The 19326-nt window shown below is 41.1% G+C and overlaps 1 long non-coding RNA gene across 1 annotated transcript; it reads right to left on the bottom strand.

Moving 5' to 3' along the window:
* Positions 1 to 284: 284 nt before the first annotated feature.
* On the bottom strand, positions 285 to 18741 carry LOC122461791. The gene is made up of 3 exons (XR_006283970.1): positions 17314 to 18741; positions 10487 to 10578; positions 285 to 1530 (listed from the first exon to the last, which is right to left on the bottom strand). It is a non-coding gene; the product is annotated as an uncharacterized LOC122461791 (long non-coding RNA).
* Positions 18742 to 19326: the final 585 nt, after the last annotated feature.

Below are 19326 nucleotides of genomic sequence, written 5' to 3'. Positions count from 1 at the left end.
TACCTGTGTGAACAGGTATCTTCACACATGAAATCTCTCCTCTGTCCCTCTCTGAGCCCGTCAACAACTGATCACTCAGAAGCCTGTGTGCAGCTTAAAGTATCCAAATACGTGCCAGACATTGGAAAACTCAGCAAGGAAAAGCAACGGCAAGGATCACACTAAACTGATAAGATCTGTATTTTAATTTAATTTTAAATGAAGCTTCTTAAACATTTTAAAAACCTTATTTACTTTACATACAACAATAGTTTAATTATATATTATAGACTTATAGAAAGAGACCTTCTAAAAACGTTAAAATGTATTACTGGCACACGAAACCTTAGAGTGAATAAATGAAGACTCAGCACACCACTTCTGAAAGGTTGCCGACCCCTGCTCTAAATATTCTGTGTTGAGTTAACGGAGCGATACATTCAGGAAGGCCCCATAGCCCAATCCCAAACCTTTCAGGATGGTAAAGATTGAAAACTAATATAATGTAGAAAATATTCTACAACTGTCTTCTCCAAAATACCTGTAACTTATGTGAATGCTATAGAAGTAGATTGTTTTAAAGATTAGACTGATAGGAAATCATATATTGAATATTATGAACTCTTATGAAAGAGGCCCCTTTCCTGTACTACAGTCCACTAACAATTGCAACATCAGTAATATATGAACATACTAGTATGCACTGACCAAGATTTTAATAAATGACTAGTGATTTTGAGATTCCTTCAAAGGGCCTAATTTTTACCAAGTACGGAACATTGCTAATATTTGTAGAACATTGCATAATATTTGTAGAAAAATGTTCCATATTGTAACTAGCTGGAATATTACGTAGAGCTCACCTCAAGTCTTTAATCTGTAGCAATAAGTATGATGCATACCTGATATATAATAGCAATTATTTCACAATAAAATATACAATAAAAATTACAATAAAAATAAAGGGAACCTCTGAGAGAATGTGTGACTGAACTGTGAATCCATTCAAGGGATTATTCAAAGATTTATGTATTTTATGCATTATAAAAAATATAGGATTTCTTAGGATATTATCAACAAAGGAGAAACCAAATTTTTTTTAAACTTGAGTTTCACTCATTGCATTATTAAATTCAATTTTATTAGCCTAAATCTTCTGGGAAGGATCTTATTTTAATAATGCATAAAAGATTTGTCTTCTAGTTGGATGGTGGCTTTTGATTGATACTTAATGTAATCTGTAATTACTAAAGCAGCTCCTGTGTTGGCCAGTGTGTTAAGGTCACTGGAAAGCTATACTTTATAGTACTTGGTGTACAAGAACATCCTTCTGGTGATTGATGTCTACACCCTATGGAAGTATTTTAATTTTGTCCTTGAAGCATGTCTTAAGAAATGCTGTCAACATGTATTCTTCCCTGTCAAGCATTACACGGTATTTAGTTAGGAACCTGTAAACAGCTTAAGAACTATGCCTTTCTGACAGTGGTAATACGTCTCCTCTGGATTTCAAATTTGGTTCCCAAGTCTTCAACCAAGTAGCATACATACCTGTTAACAACTAGAAATAGCTGGTTTAAAGACAGATCTCCAACAATGATGACCAAAGGGAAAAAAAACAACCACCCCGTTGGTAAATCACTGAGTTGACTACCAGATTCCAATGAGTAGTGTTTACTCTTCACAGTCAAACATGTCATTCAAGAATAATTTCTCAATGGCACAACCAGCTCCAATGTCTGTCCTACATTTTGATACTGATTTGATGCACCAACAAGAGTTTAGCCAAGCTAAGTAGTTGCAAAAGACAAAGATTATGTGAACAGCAACAGAACAGTAGTTTGTTTTTTTTCCTAAGCACCTGTCTTTCCATTTGCCTCAGCATCAAGATGGAAAAAAATTTAGGCCCTCTCTACATTTTGAAAAATCTGCTGTGTTGCAAGAGCTGGTTACAGCAAGGTTATAACAAATGTCAACTCTACATCATTCAATCTTGCAGTTATCCTGCTTTAACCGCATTCCTGAACCAGGCAATACTCTGGGCAAGGCTGTAGTATAATTCAGGAATATGGTTAAAAGACGGTTTGCACCCATCAATGCTGCAAGACTAAACCATATTTCAAACATGTTAGCCATTACAGTTTTGTAACCAAGTCCTACAACACAGAGTTTCATCGTGTAGGGGTGACCATCAATTCAACAGACAACTCTATGGCATTATATGGTATATACAATGTTAGTACCACTGACTGATAAACTTCAGCGTGGTAGAAAAACACCTGGAAATATGCCAGTCCTGCAGTATGTTGTGAAGTCCTTTTAAGAGCCTGGAATACCCAGCACTATGTGTGCTTTGGTATTTTCAGTGTTATGTACAATCATGATGCATGGAATAAATATTTCCCCAAAAGAATTTACCATAGAATCAATAATTTGACCACTAGTTTGTGTTTCTGTTCTTGAAGAGGGTATGATGCTCATTGGCTTTATAGAGGTCATATGAGACTTTTGTCCATAAGATGCAGTTATGCTATCGTGAGGAATAGCCTTTCCCGAGGGCAAAGAAATTGGCTATTTTTAAAAGCTTATTAATGTTCATGTATTTTAATTGTATTTATTTCATTTTGTTAGAATAACAATTTCCATTTAAGCAGAGATGTTAACTATATATTTTTCATCAAATTAATTTGTCATAAAATGTAATTTATGATTAATTGCAAGGCATATCATTAATTTTTCATCAATTACTTCCAATGAAAAACGGTTTGTACAATGTGTTTTTGCACAATGAATCACGCATAGAAAGGCCAACAGAAAAAGCATTTTCATCAAAACGACTGTCCTTACACCACAGCCAATTATGTAGCCAGTGCTTCACTGGCTGAGCTATAAGAAAGGATCCTCTCTCAGAACATGCCCCCTGAATGTCAGAAAGGCTGCACAAGGGGTGTTGTTCTCCTCCAGACTTTCTAGGTGCACAAAATACCTACATTTTGCATCTCCTAATGCAAGCAAAACAGGATCTTCTCTCCAGGCAGCCCCTGGGAAGGCCCCTTTTCCCATTACTCTGGATACAATTTTGTCATGGTAAAATTAAACAAAATTCATCCAACTGCCATGGTAAAAATGTACAAAATCAGGATAAAGTCATGGCAGGGCTGATGCCTGGGCCCCCCACAGGTGGCTTACACCAGAGCCCGAGCCCCACTGCCCAGGGCTGACCGTCCGAGACCCCCTGCCCAGGGCTGACAGCCCAAGCTCCGCCACCTGGGGCTGAGGGCGGACAGTCCCAGCTCCGCCACCAGCGCTGACAGCCCAAGCCTGAGTCTCACCACCTGGGGCTGAAGCCAAAGCAGTCTCAGAGAGCTGTTAAAGTCAAGGAATCTGTGACCTCCATGACCAGATCATCTCTTTACCCATTACATCCTGACCAGTGACCACTGAGTCCAACGCTCCCCTACTGCTGCTTCCACATCCCTGTTACTGGACCCTCTCAACTACCGTGTAAAGTTTTCTACTTGTAAATTATAAGCACATGTGTTTTTGATATATACGTTTTATATAGTTATATATTTTCTATTATAATTTTTATATGTACAATCTTTGCAAGCAGTAGTTCTGGCTGAAATTTTCAAAACCATCTAGGGATTTTAGGATGTACAATTCCCACTGAAATTAAAATGAGTTGTGCATCTAAATCCCCTAAGTGGTTCTGAATATCTTAGCCTATACATATAAAAGTTAAGCATTTAATAGTCTACCAGGGGAACACTGGATACGTCAGTAAACGGGGAAGAGAAAGTATCTGCCTAGAACTTAAAGCATGGGATGGAAACTGGCTGAGGGTCTTGGAAGCAGAACTGGCTAGAAAGCAGCGCTAGGGAAAACAGGGGGCCAGGGAAGCAGTAATATCTGCTCTGTTTAAAACTTTTCACTCCCGTTGGAGAAAGTTTTAAATGACATTTATTTTTTCTCTGCTCAGCACTCAAAGCTTTCAGCCTACCAGGCTCCTGCAACTTCATACGAAAGTGCCAGACTGAAGAAGCTGTAGCATCAGTAAAGCTCTTTCCACCAGGCTTGCAAAGTTTTAAAGGGAGATGATACAATAATTTGACAAACTCTGCAGCACCCCCACACCCATCTAGACCCTCTCACTAGCCCTTCAGCTAGTTTCCACTTCTGGTTCCCCAGCCTAAATATGTATTATTTTAAACACTAGGAAATTCCACCATACAAAAACATCATTAACTTGGAGTTGAGGTTTCCCCAAGCATTTTTCCTTACAACATAAGCTCTGAAAAGGAAGGAAATCATATGTTAAGGCAGCACTCACACGCAGCACAGCACCAGTCTTCAGGCATTAGCCTACTACCATCATGACACTCAGTCACCCCAACACACTAACAACCTCTCTCATACATTCACTTTCAGATCACCAATATTATCACCCTCAATACACATATCAAAGATCTGAAAACATGTTCATGTCCTGTTTTTAGAAGCATGAAATTTTTTTAATATTTAGCCGTCCTGGTTAAGTTTCTTTCTATAAAACAGATATCCCAATTCAGTAAGCCAGTTTCAGGCTAATTTTTCACTGAAGTCCATAGGTGTTTGCATGAATAAAGAATGCACGAGCAGGATCCCAGTTTGCATTTCCCGATATTTATCATTCATTCTGATTGCTCCAGATGTACAGAGATTGATTGTATTATGGGCCTCATCCTGCTCGCATTTAAGTCAATTAGAATTCTGCCACTGACCTCAACTGTAGAATTGAACTCCATAATTTAGGATGAAGGAAAATAAGTCATGTAAATGCAACTTTTCAAAATTTTCAACATTTACCATCATCATGGCAAATCCCAAAGGGACATGACCACCTTGCAAATCAAGTACCACCCAGATCGATCTCTGGCAAGGTGCCTAAGGTGGTCAGTGTATTTATGCCCATCAATCACAATCTTATTGCACCACTGAAGCTTTTGATGCCCATGTGGTCAGCAGCCATGTAGTGGCATTCCTTGGTACACACTTCAGAATTCATTGGTCTTCCAGTCTAATATGTCCATACTAAGAACACTGGGTTCTTAAGTTGCTGGGTTTGGCTTCAAATATCCACATTTCTTATCTTGTCCTGCAAGTTGGCATGGAGCAGCTGACAAAGATAACAAGAATTGAAAACATCAATCCAGTGTTCTTCAGCCTCTCTCAGCACCCAGATTTCAGTTCCATACAACAGAATTGGTATAACCATGGTTCTATAGATCTGTGGCTTCACAGCAAGCTCCATAGCAAGGACATCCCCACAGAAGCCGTTGAAGGACCTGAAACATGGCAGCAGCTGCTGACACACAAGCATCCACATCTTTCAAGTATCTTCCAGTACTGTCTATGACACTGCCCAAATATTTGACAATGCCACATGCTTGATGTTCCACCCAAATTAGTTAATACTAAACTGGTTGTAATTTAGAGCTGGAGACTGTTTTATGGTAATGGTCAGGGACTTAGTTATAATACGATGAAACTGGCAGAAGCAGGCTGATTTAACTTTCACCAACTATTATTAAACATACCTATAAGAACACAGACCCCTAAAACCAGTCTCATTTCAGCTGAATATTCTTGATTTTTCTTTTTAGACTAAAACTTGACTATATGGGAGCTCGACTACATGGGAACTTCTTCCTTTATTCACAAATTGCCAGTTAACTAGGTTCACTGCAACATTATCCAAACATTGATGGTAAGCTTATATTCATTTCATATTTATTAAATGAATGGTCCAGCCTAGTGAGAGGCTGAATCCTTTCAGCTCCAATCCTAGACAACTTTGAGTACATTTTTATGCACCTCCTAATCCACACTGACAGTGATCTACGTGCTTCAGGGGGACAGCTACATTTAAATTGTAGATGAGAGCCAAAATAATTTATTATAATAACAATCAATTCATCTTAACTCTCATCTTAAACTTAAACTTGCTGCTACACCAACAAAGATGTGTCACTCTTCCAGGGTAATTGCACCTGTACTCCTCCAGGTACCATTCCCGGAGTTCCCAATCAGGTCTCCTGCCATTACTTGACTCCAAACAGGGACTCTTGTCCTTTCTGATTGGGGATTTTAAAACTTCACAGCCCCCTGACATACACTGTGATATCTGCAGCAAGCTAGTCTCCTAACAGCCAGTGCCTGTGTGTTGCTTTCTCTCCAAGTACTACGAACAGTGTGTTGCCACCAGTTATAAGTTGCCACACAACTCCTTTCTAAGCAAGCACATTTATTCTTAAGGTAAAAGCACTACATAGAAAAAACACACAAAACCAATAAACGTTCCTATACACATGCTAAAAGCTGCCAGAGATCACCCATCAGTTTTATTGGACCACTAGTAGGTAGGACTGGAGTGCTCCCTAGAACAGAAAGTCCTGTCCATTTGCTGGATCTGAAAGAAGGCCCTGAGCCAGTTTAAATTCAGCCTTTTTTATATCAAAAACCCTTTCTTTCTCTGTTGATCTCTGGAAAACCTAGTTTGAAACAGCATATGCAAGCCTACCCATTAGGGGGTACCTCTCTAAAGGTGTTTACAACCTAAGTGATTTACCTTAATCACACCCCACTGTTTTTGGTTCCTGGGGGTGCTGCACACAATCCCTGGCCCACAGTGATACATCAACTTAATACAATATGGTCCCCAAAGGCATTGCTTGTGGTTGCAGTATCTGTCACAAGATGGAAACTAAACATATTCTTGGTCATATCTAATGAAAGAGCAGAGTGTGTTTAAACAATGCTTTGTTTAACTACTAAATAACATTTTAGCACATAGAAGCCAATAAACCTCTGCCCTTTAATGAGTCTTATGATTGTCTACACTGAAAAATGAGTTTTGTTGTGCATGTCAGCTGTGTTGCATCATTGTCCTCTACAAACTGCAACAGCCGCTAGAAACCGGGCAGCAAAACAACTACAAACTTTTCTGCTTAATCAGATCAAGATCAGACATGTCCTAGTCTGTAGGTTTACCTTTTAACTATAAATAAAAACACAGTAAGATCAACATAAGTACACAACAAAATTGCTATTTAATACTGCAGTGAGTATCCCAGTTTGCCTGTAATGCCCCTACTGTAATCTCTGATAATTTCTTGGGAGCAGAATCAAAGGGCTGCAGTACGTGACTTCAACACTATAAAAAAATCCAGCCAGAATAAATGGAGAACACACAAAAACAGCTATTTTCTGGCACTCTATTTAAAAGGAAGAGTTAAATTAATACATGAAAAGATCCTAGCAGCCACAATTCGTCTGAGTTATTAACTGAACACCTTCTTGGAAACATGTAGATAAAGAGGTGTACCTTAGAGAATTTGAGATAAGAGTGAAAGGAAAGGGAGAGAAATCAGCAGACTTTTGCCAGTTCACTCCCTTAATTGTCATGTTAAGCTTGTGCAAAGCTTCCTAGAGAAGCATAATATGAAATTGTAACTAGAATGTAAGCTGATGGTACAGAAGATAAAAACTTCAGAATTATACTTAAACATACTTATCTTTAGACACAGAAGAGGACATAAAAGCAGCTGAACAGCATAAAGCTATTCTAAAACAAGACAAACGTATACTTTATGTGTTATAAGCAGTTCAAGATGCTTCTTGTGATGAAAAACATGGACTGTATGGTAGACATACTTAGTTAAACATAGTAGATCCCATGATACAGTTCTTTAAAATAATATAAAAGAATATTAGTGTGATGGAAGGAGTGATGCAATTCTGATCTTTAGAAGGCTATTAGGCTGAAGGAAACAGAATTAAGTGCAAATATGGTAGCCTGATGGGTTTGTACTGATCCTGAGAATTTGCTGTTAGAAGGTATGTTCACATTATGGAAGGCCTGGCCTCAAAAAATAATATGGGTGTATCAAGTTTTTACTCTGGGTCAGGGGTATTAAGAGAATAATATAATTAGCACTTTTCATCTGTAGATCTCAAAAGAAGGTAACTATCATTATCCCCATTCTATGGATGGAGACACCAAGAAGTTAAGTGCCCCAGTGCATAACGGGACTCAACAGAATAGCTGGGACTAAACCCTACATCTCCTAATTTCCTGTCCTATCCTCTGTACCATACTTTCCCCCTCACAAATCACAGCAAACCATTCAACGGTACGATTCACTTGACCCAGATATGCGTCAAAAAGAAACAAAATCTTAGAGAAAAAATATGCCACCAATACATTATTATCACTTCTGTGAATGATCCATAATTCAGTATATTATCACCACACAAGAGTCTGGTCATCTTCTCACTAAAACTGCTATTCTTGACATCTGTTGTCTGCTCAGAACATTAATTATTACAATAACTCATGAGAACTTTTGAAAATTTTATAACTGAAAATCAATGCTGTGAAGTGGTTGTAACTTTGGGCAACAGACAGTTAGACCACTCACTCTCACACCTGACATGACTGACATTCACACTTGCAGAGCAAACCAGGTATTTCACAGAATCAAAGAGTGAAATTATTTAAACAGTAAAAGAAATTGAAACATATTATTATATATCTGCATTGGCTTAATTTTTCAATTTTTTCATATTTAAGTACTAAATAAAGTGACCTGATTTTCAGAAATGTTGAGCAATAAAAAAATCACTGAAGTCAATGAGAGCTGCAGGTACTCAGCACTTTCTAAAAATCAGGTTATTCATATTTTGGTTCCTAAACAGAGATTTAGGAGCTTAACTTTGGGTACACAGGTTTGAACATTTTGGCCATTATTTATTTAGCTACATGGTATCCGAACAAATTATGAATCATAATGAGTGAAATCTTGCCCTCTTTGAAGTCAATGGGAGTTTTGCCATTAATTTCAACAGAGCCAGGATCTCAAACTCTTACGTCTCAAGGTAAATCCTAAAGTTAAAGGTCTAGAAATCATATTCTCCACCTGCAGTGGTAAGCACATTTTGCACATTTTCTAAGCACAGTGCAAACTATGAAGCGTAACTGATATCTGAGACAAAACTATTAACCATCTTGCTTGCAATCAGGTGAAGGTGCTCAAACAACACTCCTTAGTCTTTTACAAAGCTTAACGGAAGTATATATTAAAATATACGCTTATTCCATACTTGCTCAGGAATGAGGTTTCACAGTGGTGTCCTGCTGCAAAGCTTAACAAACATCCTTCTAATCAGTATAAAAACAAGGAACCTGCAACAACTGCAATTGCAGACTGCAATTTCACTGTAACCCCTTTTTGAGTTGGAAAACAATCACAATCATAGCATATCAGGGCTCATATAAATTGTTTCACTTTGAATCTACAACTGTAAACGATCATTTTAAGAATGGTTCTATTTCACACTATTGATATTTTCAGACTTGTACATTAGGTTGTGTAATGTGTTGAATATTTGTGTTGGGTTTTTGCTACAGGTGAATAGATGTTGCCATCTACTGTTCAAAAAACATATGATAGATCAGCCAAGACCTATACAGTACAGCTAGGACAAACCTGCTTCGTTGCACTGATTTTAAAAGTAAAAACAAAGGCTTACAAAGTTATAGGAAAGAAACTAATTAAATAGAAATCTGCATAACTGTACCATTCTCCTGGACAAAAGGGAAGAAAAAAAATAGTTCTGCTCCTAAACCATTATTATATTAGGGGCTGATACAACTAAGAGCTGAATGTCCATGGTTGCTTTTTTTGTGCACATAAAACTGGGTACTCTTAATTACCATTGACTTCAAAAGCTGAAACCCCACTGAAAAAGATAATTAATTTTAAGATAACCTGAGTCCTGATCCTGAACTTTTATTTTTATTATGTTTTGTTAGCGGCAAACAATGATCACATAGGAAACAATTCATCCCTGTGCTGTCTGTACAAAGCTTACACAGTACTAAAGTCTCACAAACATGCATAGACCTGGTTGGTACTCTGTACAAGGATGAATTTCACCCATATAGAGGCAACTTGGTCTAGTGGCCTGGGCAATAGGAACTCCTGAGTTCCAATACTGGCTCTGGGACTGACTTATGTGGCATCAGGCAAGTCTATGAATTCTCTGGGGACAACATCCAGGCCCCATTGAATTCAATAGGAGTTTTGTGTTGAATTCAATGGAGCCAGGATTTCACTGAGTTTCAGTTTTCTCCTCAGTAGAGCAAGGACAATACTTATGTTTGCAGAGCACTTTGAAGACAGAAGTTGCAAGGTGTTATAAAGATACAATAGTATTTTTATTTTATTTTACTTAATTTCAATCGGCTAGAGTAAAAGCATTTAAGTCATTTCATTATTTTTTGTTACAAATTCACATTTGTCCAAATAACATCTAGACAGTAAATACGGGGTTAATGAAAGACAATGTAATTAGGTAATTCAAGGACCAAAACAAAACAAACAAAAAATCCAGCAATCCACAGAAAAAAGATTAATTTGTACTGTGAGAACAACCTGCACAGCTGATAGCATAATGGACCTACCGGAACCAGAGAATTCTTGAGCCTTTGAATGACACATCCATCCTTCTGGCTTCAATTTTCTGAATCAAGCATGTCAACTTGAAAATGCAGATCTTTGCACAGCAAAAAGGGATATATAAATATGAAAAGCCAGTATGTGTTTCAGTTCCTATTTTTATTAATTATACAGATTTGATTTAACAACATTTTACATATAAAGATTATTTCCAAAAATCAATACAATGGTTAAAAAAGCTACATCTCTCCCATTGCTGATTCATATCTGTATATATGACATCACATCTACATTTTAGAAATGTCCATGTACCCTTAGATTAGTGTATGAACAGGACTAGGTTAAGTTCTTTTAATGTTTAGCCAGATTCATCAGTAGTTAAACAATCTTTAAATAAAACAATTCTTCATTCTTTGATAACTATTATTCCTCATCAGGACACTTTTTTGTTTGTTTCACAAGTAAGATCAAACTGTTTTGTTAGACTTAATACTGTAGTTCAGTTTAACCTCTACCTTAATTTTCTTATACAACCACATAAATATTTGGGTTTTTTTAATATATATATTTTATTGGAATTTTCTTTAACTATAATAAATAATATTAATAAGCAGCCCTTATAAAATATTTTTAAAGCATAGATCTCACTGTTAGGTATGGTCTACACAAAAAGTTGTACCAGTTTACCTACTAAGGATGTGATTTTATATCGATTTACCTTAACTGGTACAACTTTATGTGTGGACACCACTTTTATATGAGTTAAACCTGACTTATATTGGTTTAGCTTGTGTCACCAAATTTACAGGCACAAACTAAACCAATATAGCTAATTTTAAACCAATAGGAGAGTTCACACATGCACACACACAAGTTACAGCAGTTTAATTGAATTTTAGCTAAACCTGTGCAGCTTCTGCATACAGATAAGCCCTTAGGTGGTTATGTATTATTATTCATATTTTACTGATAGGGGAACTGAAGTTATGTGACTTGACTGAAGTCACAAAGCCAGTGGCAGACCCAGGCATAGAAAGTAGGTCCCCTGTCTCCAGTCCAGTGTTCTATCCACTGAACCACAGACAAAACCAAAATACATATTGCAAAACATGCAGCCGAAAGAGCATATTAAAAATAGAGGGGGAAATGTGCATACTTTTATGTCTCAAACTAAACAGCACATATACGTTCTTCAGGGCCATCAAGATTTATTTTATTGTAGCATTTTCAGGTCTTCAGTTTGAGACATTCCTGCTGTTTTTACTGTTCTTTCTATATTATTGCATTGTTATTCCTCCTACCTGATGCACTTCAGCAAATTTACCATTTTTATGCAAGTGGGCTGAGAGGCTGCTTCTAAGAAATTAACTGGATTCATGCTTTTACCAGACCCAATGACACCTTTGGGCGGTGTCTCCTCCAAACTCCCCTCTTTCTAACCATTCCTCCCACACTAACCTATTTAAATAGTAAATTCTTTTATTTTTTAAATTGAAAACAACAAAGGCCCAGTTTGATCCTGCATGTGACAGAAACCCACAGAGGGAAAGAAATGCTATGGGATGCCTATCACAGAGTTTTCTCCAAATTCTTTTACTGGGAACTGATGTCTCAATGCCTCAGAACCTGCAGCCCGTTCAAGAACCACACAGCTCTTGGGGGATACATGGGAGGAGAGGGCCATCTGTGTAGCACTCTGCACTTGCAAACTAACTCTCTGATCCCTTTCCTCCTCCAGCTCCTTGGCAGCAGCACTGCCACTTCCACTATCCTGAACTGGAAAGGTGTGTCCCACCGCATAGAAGGTCTCTGAAGGAAATTTAACAGCCCCAGGCTGTATTTTCTTACAGATGCTCCACAGGGATGGTGGAATGATGGGGAACATTTCCCATAGCCTGCCCTCTAGCCACAGCATCTCCCTGCCACTATGGAGAATACACCAAGGTAAAAAGAGGCACAATACCAAAGGCAGCTACCCATCTGCCTGAAGTGGAACCTCCATGCATAAATCACCGGCACAGTGGGGCCATGTTTTAAAATTAAATCCTAACATGATGCAAACCTTATGAAAGCAACTTCATAACCTTATTGTATGTAAATCCTCCTTTTCCCCCCTTGAGTGATGTTCTCTCTCCTTGTATAACATCATGTCATACCTATCCTAGATTATGAGGTCCTCGAAGCAGGGATCATGTCTTTATTCTTTTTACCCACAGCAAGTGTACATATGGCACTGTACACAAGTGTTAAATAAGTCATGTTATGCTTTAAAAAAATAATTTAAAATTTGAAACATGTAATGAAGCAAGGTATGACACGATTGCAGACCTGCTTCCCCAAGCTGCTCACTCTCACAGGGGCTGCTGCTTGGTACCAGTTGAATTTCATCAAGGGGAGAACTATCAAGTGTGAATTCCTTCACTTTCTGTGGTGGCTGCCACTTACAAATAGTTTTAAGCTCTTAAGGCAAAAACTTGCTGAGAGCTTGAGTTATTTTGATTCCTGAAAAGCCACAGCAGTGCTCTTTCGAATCATTTCTGTGGTAAAGCACTAGTGTATCTGGGAAGGCAGCACAACCACAATAGCTGAATCTTCCCCCTGATTATTTTTTTTGTAGAATCATCAGTAGTAACGCCCCAAGGCGGCCATCTCGCACAAGATTTTGCTTGCTGCCGTACAAACCAATAGAAGTAAAATTGGGGAACGGGGGAAGTCCCAGATGACTGGAAAAAGGCTAATGTAGTGCCAATCTTTAAAAAAGGGGAGGAGGAGGATCCTGGGAACTACAGGCCAGTCAGCCTCACCTCAGTCCCCGGAAAAATCATGGAGCAGGTCCTCAAGGAATCAATCCTGAAGCACTTACACAAGAGGAAAGTGATCAGGAACAGTCAGCATGGATTCACCAAGGGTAGGTCATGCCTGACTAATCTAATCGCCTTCTATGATGAGATTACTGGTTCTGTGGATGAAGGGAAAGCAGTGGATGTATTGTTTCTAGACTTCAGCAAAGCTTTTGACACAGTATTCTCGTCAGCAAGTTAAAGAAATATGGGCTGGATGAATGCACTATAAGGTGGGTAGAAAGTTGGCTAGATTGTCGGGCTCAACGGGTAGTGATCAACGGTCCATGTCTAGTTGGCAGCCGGTGTCAAGTGGAGTGCCCCAGGGGTCGGTCCTGGGGCCGGTTTTGTTCAATATCTTCATAAATGATCTGGACGATGGTGTGGATTGCACTCTCAGCAAATTTGCGGATGATACTAAACTGGGAGGAGTGGTAGATACGCTGGAGGGCAGGGATAGGATACAGAGGGACCTAGACAAATTGGAGGATTGGGCCAAAAGAAACCTGATGAGGTTCAATAAGGATAAGTGCAGGGTCATGCACTTAGGACAGAAGAACCCAATGCACAGCTACAGACTAGGGACCGAATGGCTAGGCAGCAGTTCTGCGGAAAAGGACCTAGAGGTTACAGTGGACGAGAAGCTGGATATGAGTCAGCAGTGTGCCCTTGTTGCCAAGAAGGCCAATGGCATTTTGGGATGTATAAGTAGGGGCACAGCGAGCAGATCGAGGGACCTGATCGTTCCCCTCTATTCGACATTGGTGAGGCCTCATCTGGAGTACTGTGTCCAGTTTTGGGCCCGACGCTACAAGAAGGATGTGGATAAATTGGAGAGAGTCCAGCGAAGGGCAACAAAAATGATTAGGGGTCTGGAACACATGAGTTATGAGGAGAGGCTGAGGGAACTGGGATTGTTTAGTCTGCAGAAGAGAAGAATGAGGGGGCATTTGATAGCTGCTTTCAACTACCTGAGAGGTGGTTCCAGAGAGGATGGTTCTAGACTATTCTCAGTGGTAGAAGAGGACAGGACAAGGAGTAATGGTCTCAAGTTGCAGTGGGGGAGGTTTAGGTTGGATATTAGGAAAAACTTAGGTGAAACACTGGAATGCGTTACCTAGGGAGGTGGTAGAATCTCCTTCCTTGGAAGTTTTTAAGGTCAGGCTTGACAAAGCCCTGGCTGGGATGATTTGATTGGGGATTGGTCCTGCTTTGAGCAGGGGGTTGGACTAGATGACCTCCTGAGGTCCCTTCCAACCCTGATATTCTATGATTCTATGGAGTAATATACTCCCCAGTTTCACAAAGACCTAAGTTCCCTGAAATTTGTAAATAATTTGTAAACTCCACTAAAATGAGGTACACAAGGAATAGATTTGGCCCAGTGTTATTTTCATACGCTGGACTGGAAAACCAAATTAAACATAGTAAGAGTAGGAGCCTAAGAATTTTAAAAAAACTGTGGATAATGAACTATGTAAAATTTCCAATTTTATTTAAAATTGTTGAAAACAATGTTATCCTCTTCCCTTCTGTGGTCTGCAAGGCTCCTCTCTTTCCCTTGCTGTTCAGAATGCCACAGGAGAAGATCACGTGGTGGTGGATGGTGGTATCAATATGCAGACACACAATTCTAGATCTTTTTACTGGTCCATGTGGACCATTTCTTAGCTATTAAATTGTCTAGCCAACATTTTTATGTTGGTGAGATAGCTGACAAACTCAAACCAAGTGATTTTCAGAGCCAAGTGGGAGTATTTTCAGGGATTTTGAGAGTACCCAATTATTCAGGGAGCACACCCCTGCTGGTCAGCCAGATGGGGAAAGGGAGAGAAGGAACATTCAAGGGTTGGTCTCTTGACTGCTTTCTAGAGATGCTGCAAAAGCAGTCAACTCCAGCACATGCTTGAGGCTCACTCATTTCTCTTATACAAAGATCTCACCATACTCATTGCCACTGCCATCCCCAGGCTAGCCAACAGCAATGCACACACAACTGAGCTTTCCAGGCACCCGATCTGGAGGCTGCAATCATTGCAGCACATGGCTGATCTTTCACTCCTTTGAATAGGAATTACATCTACCTCCGCAAGCTACATCTAACAAAGCCTACCATCACCTAGGCCCCAAATACTTGAACAATCACTTCTTGCCCTATTCATTTTAATTTATAAAACATCCAGCCCAACCAATAAATCAACCCAAGGGTTGTTTCTTAGGCATTAGGTCCTGGCCAGACTGGGACTTTTCCAGTCAAGTATATTTAATTGAGGACTTTTTTCTCCAATTTCACCTTAGATGGTCCTAGGGCATTTGGCAGGATCCACTTGTTTCATCCGGACCCTTCTTTCCATCCAGTTTTACATTTTGGCACTTGCCATCTTCCTTTCCCCTACCTTGACTAATGGCACGTCTAGAGGTAATTATTTCATCTAGTGCTAGATTTGTCTGACAAAAAGGCATGTTAAACATAAGAGTGAACATATGTACCGTGAGCTTACTTTTAACTTGCAGGAGAACTGAAAGGAGAAAAAAGAGTGAGGTTTTTTACAGAGGGGATTCCAGCTATTCAGAGACGTGGCAGAGAGACACGTTTAGTTTCTTGGGAAGTAAGCATCTTATAGCAATGAACATAGTTAAGCAAGGACTGACACTTGTGTAGTTTCAGGTAGGAACCCCATACAATTCTATTTAACTACTGTCAAAGAGGGGTGAGGGAGGGAGAGCCCTGAAGGACAGAAGGGTAGGAACCCTCACTTGAAAATATTTTACCTTAGGATGTTTTGTTGAGTGTGAAGTAAACTTGCCTTCTCTTTGGTTAGCTGCAAGTCCCAAAAGCAATATTTGATAGATGTTAAGCTAAAGTTATAGATGAGAAAACAAAAGATATTCCTAACTTATCAAGTAAAAATGAGTAAAGCAGTTACTTTGAACTAAGAAACTGGACCACAGGACAATGATAAAGGGTTGTAGAGCTTTATATTTTTAGTAAGAACAAATTCATTAGAACTGTTATACATACAAAACAGGAACATGTGTTTTCTTTTACCAATCCACAAGACACATACATAGCTTTCTTACTTTTCCTTTGGCAACGTAGCATGTATTTTCCCACTCACTCCACTCTGCCTTAGTCTACCCTCATTTTACATTAAAGAAAGAAAACAGCCACTAGGTGGTGCTGGTCAAACATCAATTTACTAAACTGCAGCTATAGGATGCAGTTAGGCCCTGCACCGAGTTTTAGGCCTGGTCCACACTTAAAATGTAGGTTGAGATAGCTACTCACTTAGGGAGGTGGTATTCTCACACCAAAAGAAAAACCCCTTCCATCGGCGTAGGCTGCATCTACACTTTGGGGTTATGCCAACACAGTATAGCCCCATAGTGTAAACATGGCCTAAGATACACATTCATCCAAAATATGATCCTAATACTTTAGTTGACTTGGTTATATCAATCACATGGATGTGAAAAATTCACAGCCCTCAGAGATGCAGTTAAGCCAACCCAAGGCCCAGTGTAGACACCATGAGGCTGACAAAAGAATTCATCCTTCAGCTACCCCCTCTCAAGGGGATAGATTTACTACAACAGCAAAACTCCTGTTACTGTAGCATCCACACTACAGCAGCACAGCTGCCACGCTGCTTGCAGTGGAGACATACCCTATGAAAACCCAGGCTCTGTAAGAAAGAGGTAAACAGAAGACAAGCCTGAACACCTTCTACACCCTCCTTATCATGCTTCCCATTGCACAACACAGGACATTATTTATAGACAGTTTTCCTTTTGTGCTTGTATAGTCAGGACTGTTGCATTTCTCCCACAATTAGCCTCCATGTCAGTGATACTTAGACCTCAGTGATTCAAAGAACCAAATTAGCAATCAAAAGAGCCACAGTAGTGTGAATTCATTGTTTCATTTACAATAGTACTATATATTCATATTTTAAATACAGATAGAGATATTTCCACAGAAAATGACTGACCAAGTATTTTATCAACTGCAATTGGTTAACAACATTGTAAAAGCATCCTGATAGATTAATAACTTAGATTGCTTCATAAATTAAATCAGTTTAATATCACGAGCCTGAATCACTGCATGTATGTCTGAGTTGCAGCACTCAAAAAAATATTAAAAATCTTGTTTAATTATACATGGCAAGACTGATGGGCAAGTGAGAGGAAATTAACTCTCAGCCTGATTTTTTTTTATTATTCCTGGACAAAAAGAGGCTTCTCCTCTAAGAGAGGCCGAACATTCAAGGCTCCAGAAGCCCTGCTTTTGTTTTCACCTGCAGCTCTCCTCTTGGATCCAGGAAGTCCGCAGATAATGAAACTGGGTCTCTGTGGCCGCCCTTCTCCCAACAACCTCTTTACCATGCTTTGACCCTGCTACTCCCCCAACCACACACACACACCGCGCCAACCTGTGGCCCTTCTTTCCATATTCACGCACTACCAAGCATGGAGAGTCACAGAGCACAGCCCTGTGTGCCGGGGGGCCGCCAGAGGGGGAAGAGTAACAGATCATGGGTGTCGGGGGGGCGGCACGGAGCAGGACCCTGTGCATGTGTTGGGGTCCCAGAGCAGGATCCTGGGAGAGGTGGGGTCCCAGGGACAGGCTGGGGGGGTCAGAGAGCAGGGCCCCCACCATGTTGGGGGAGACTCACAGACGGGGTGGGGCCGGGGTCACGCAGTGGGGCCCCGGGCGTACGTTGGGGGGGCAAGGTGACGGAGCAGGGCGCCAGAGGCGAGTGTCTGGGGGACGGCGGGGGTCACGGAGCAGGGCCACGGGCGCATGTTTTGGAGGGGGGGAACAAAGCAGGGGGCTTAGGAAACCGCTCGCCCGTCGTTGGGCAGCACAGCGGAGCAGTCTCCTCACGGCGGACGGAGCCCGGGGCAGACTCGCGCGGCTGCAGGAGACGGGCCCGCCTCCGCCCCCGACTCGGCGTGTCTGAGAGCAGCCCCGACCGCGGGCCCCACAGCTCAGGGGACGGCGGTTGCGCTGGGGCTGCCGCTCACGTTTGCTCTCCCGGCCGACCCTCCCGGGACCCGCCCTTCCACCCCGGCCGCCCCCGAGGCTGACAGAGACGAACTCTTCGCGGCAGCAGTGGCGCGAACCGGCTGACCGCGGCCTCACCAGGGCGGGGCGGCGGGGACTCCGCTGGCGGGTCCCACCACCGGCCCAGGTCGGCGTGGGAGGGGAGGACCCCTCGCTGACGTTTTTTGGTTGGTGTCTCCGCCCGCTCCCCCCGGCCGCTGAAAGTCAGCGAGTAAAACAGCGGCCGGCTGCGGCGGGGAAGGGGCCACGTTAAGCTTAGGGTTAGAAAAACTGGGGCCCCCCCGCGCCGCCGTTCGAGCCCGCCTTGCAGCGGATCTTATATACCCTGCACCGTCCCGCCCCCGCTCATGGATTGGCTAGCGGGAGTCTCGTCTGTTTCCATTGGCTTGGCGGGGCGCGGAGGGGAAACGGTATCGCTCGCGGGAAACTGGAAATGCCTGACTCCGCCCACAAGCAAACCACGTGGCTTAAGAGTCTCTTTTCTTTCTCTCGCTACCCCAGTTCTAGCAGCAGTGCTATGTAAGGTGGCCCGCTTGTAGTGTTCTTACCTCACCTGCTCCATAGTCACAAAAGTCACATGGCCAGTAAACCCGTTCTGTTCTCCCCCCCAATTACCCCCACAAAACCCACACACTCCAATGGCCCCCATCGGCTAGGGCCAGAGAGGCTATTGTCTCTTCAACATAGGCATCAAATCCACCTGGCCAGAGTTCTCTCTTCTACCCTATTCTAGGGAGAATTTTCCCTAATGAGGCAGGCGCTTCGGCTGACCTTAGTTCCAACCAAAGGAAAACAAAGTGGATCTCTTTATTTTGTGGTCATAACTCAAAAGAAAGGAGTTTCTCGTCTGTAAATATCTCTCTTCCAATTAGGTCTCGCTAGAAAAATAATCTACCAAATATGTGCATAATAACATTGCAATGGCCTGTGTCCC

This window comes from Chelonia mydas, chromosome 9 (genome assembly GCF_015237465.2).
Source record: "Chelonia mydas isolate rCheMyd1 chromosome 9, rCheMyd1.pri.v2, whole genome shotgun sequence".
NCBI lineage: Eukaryota > Metazoa > Chordata > Testudines > Cheloniidae > Chelonia > Chelonia mydas.
This window is presented reverse-complemented; position numbering and strand designations above follow the sequence as displayed.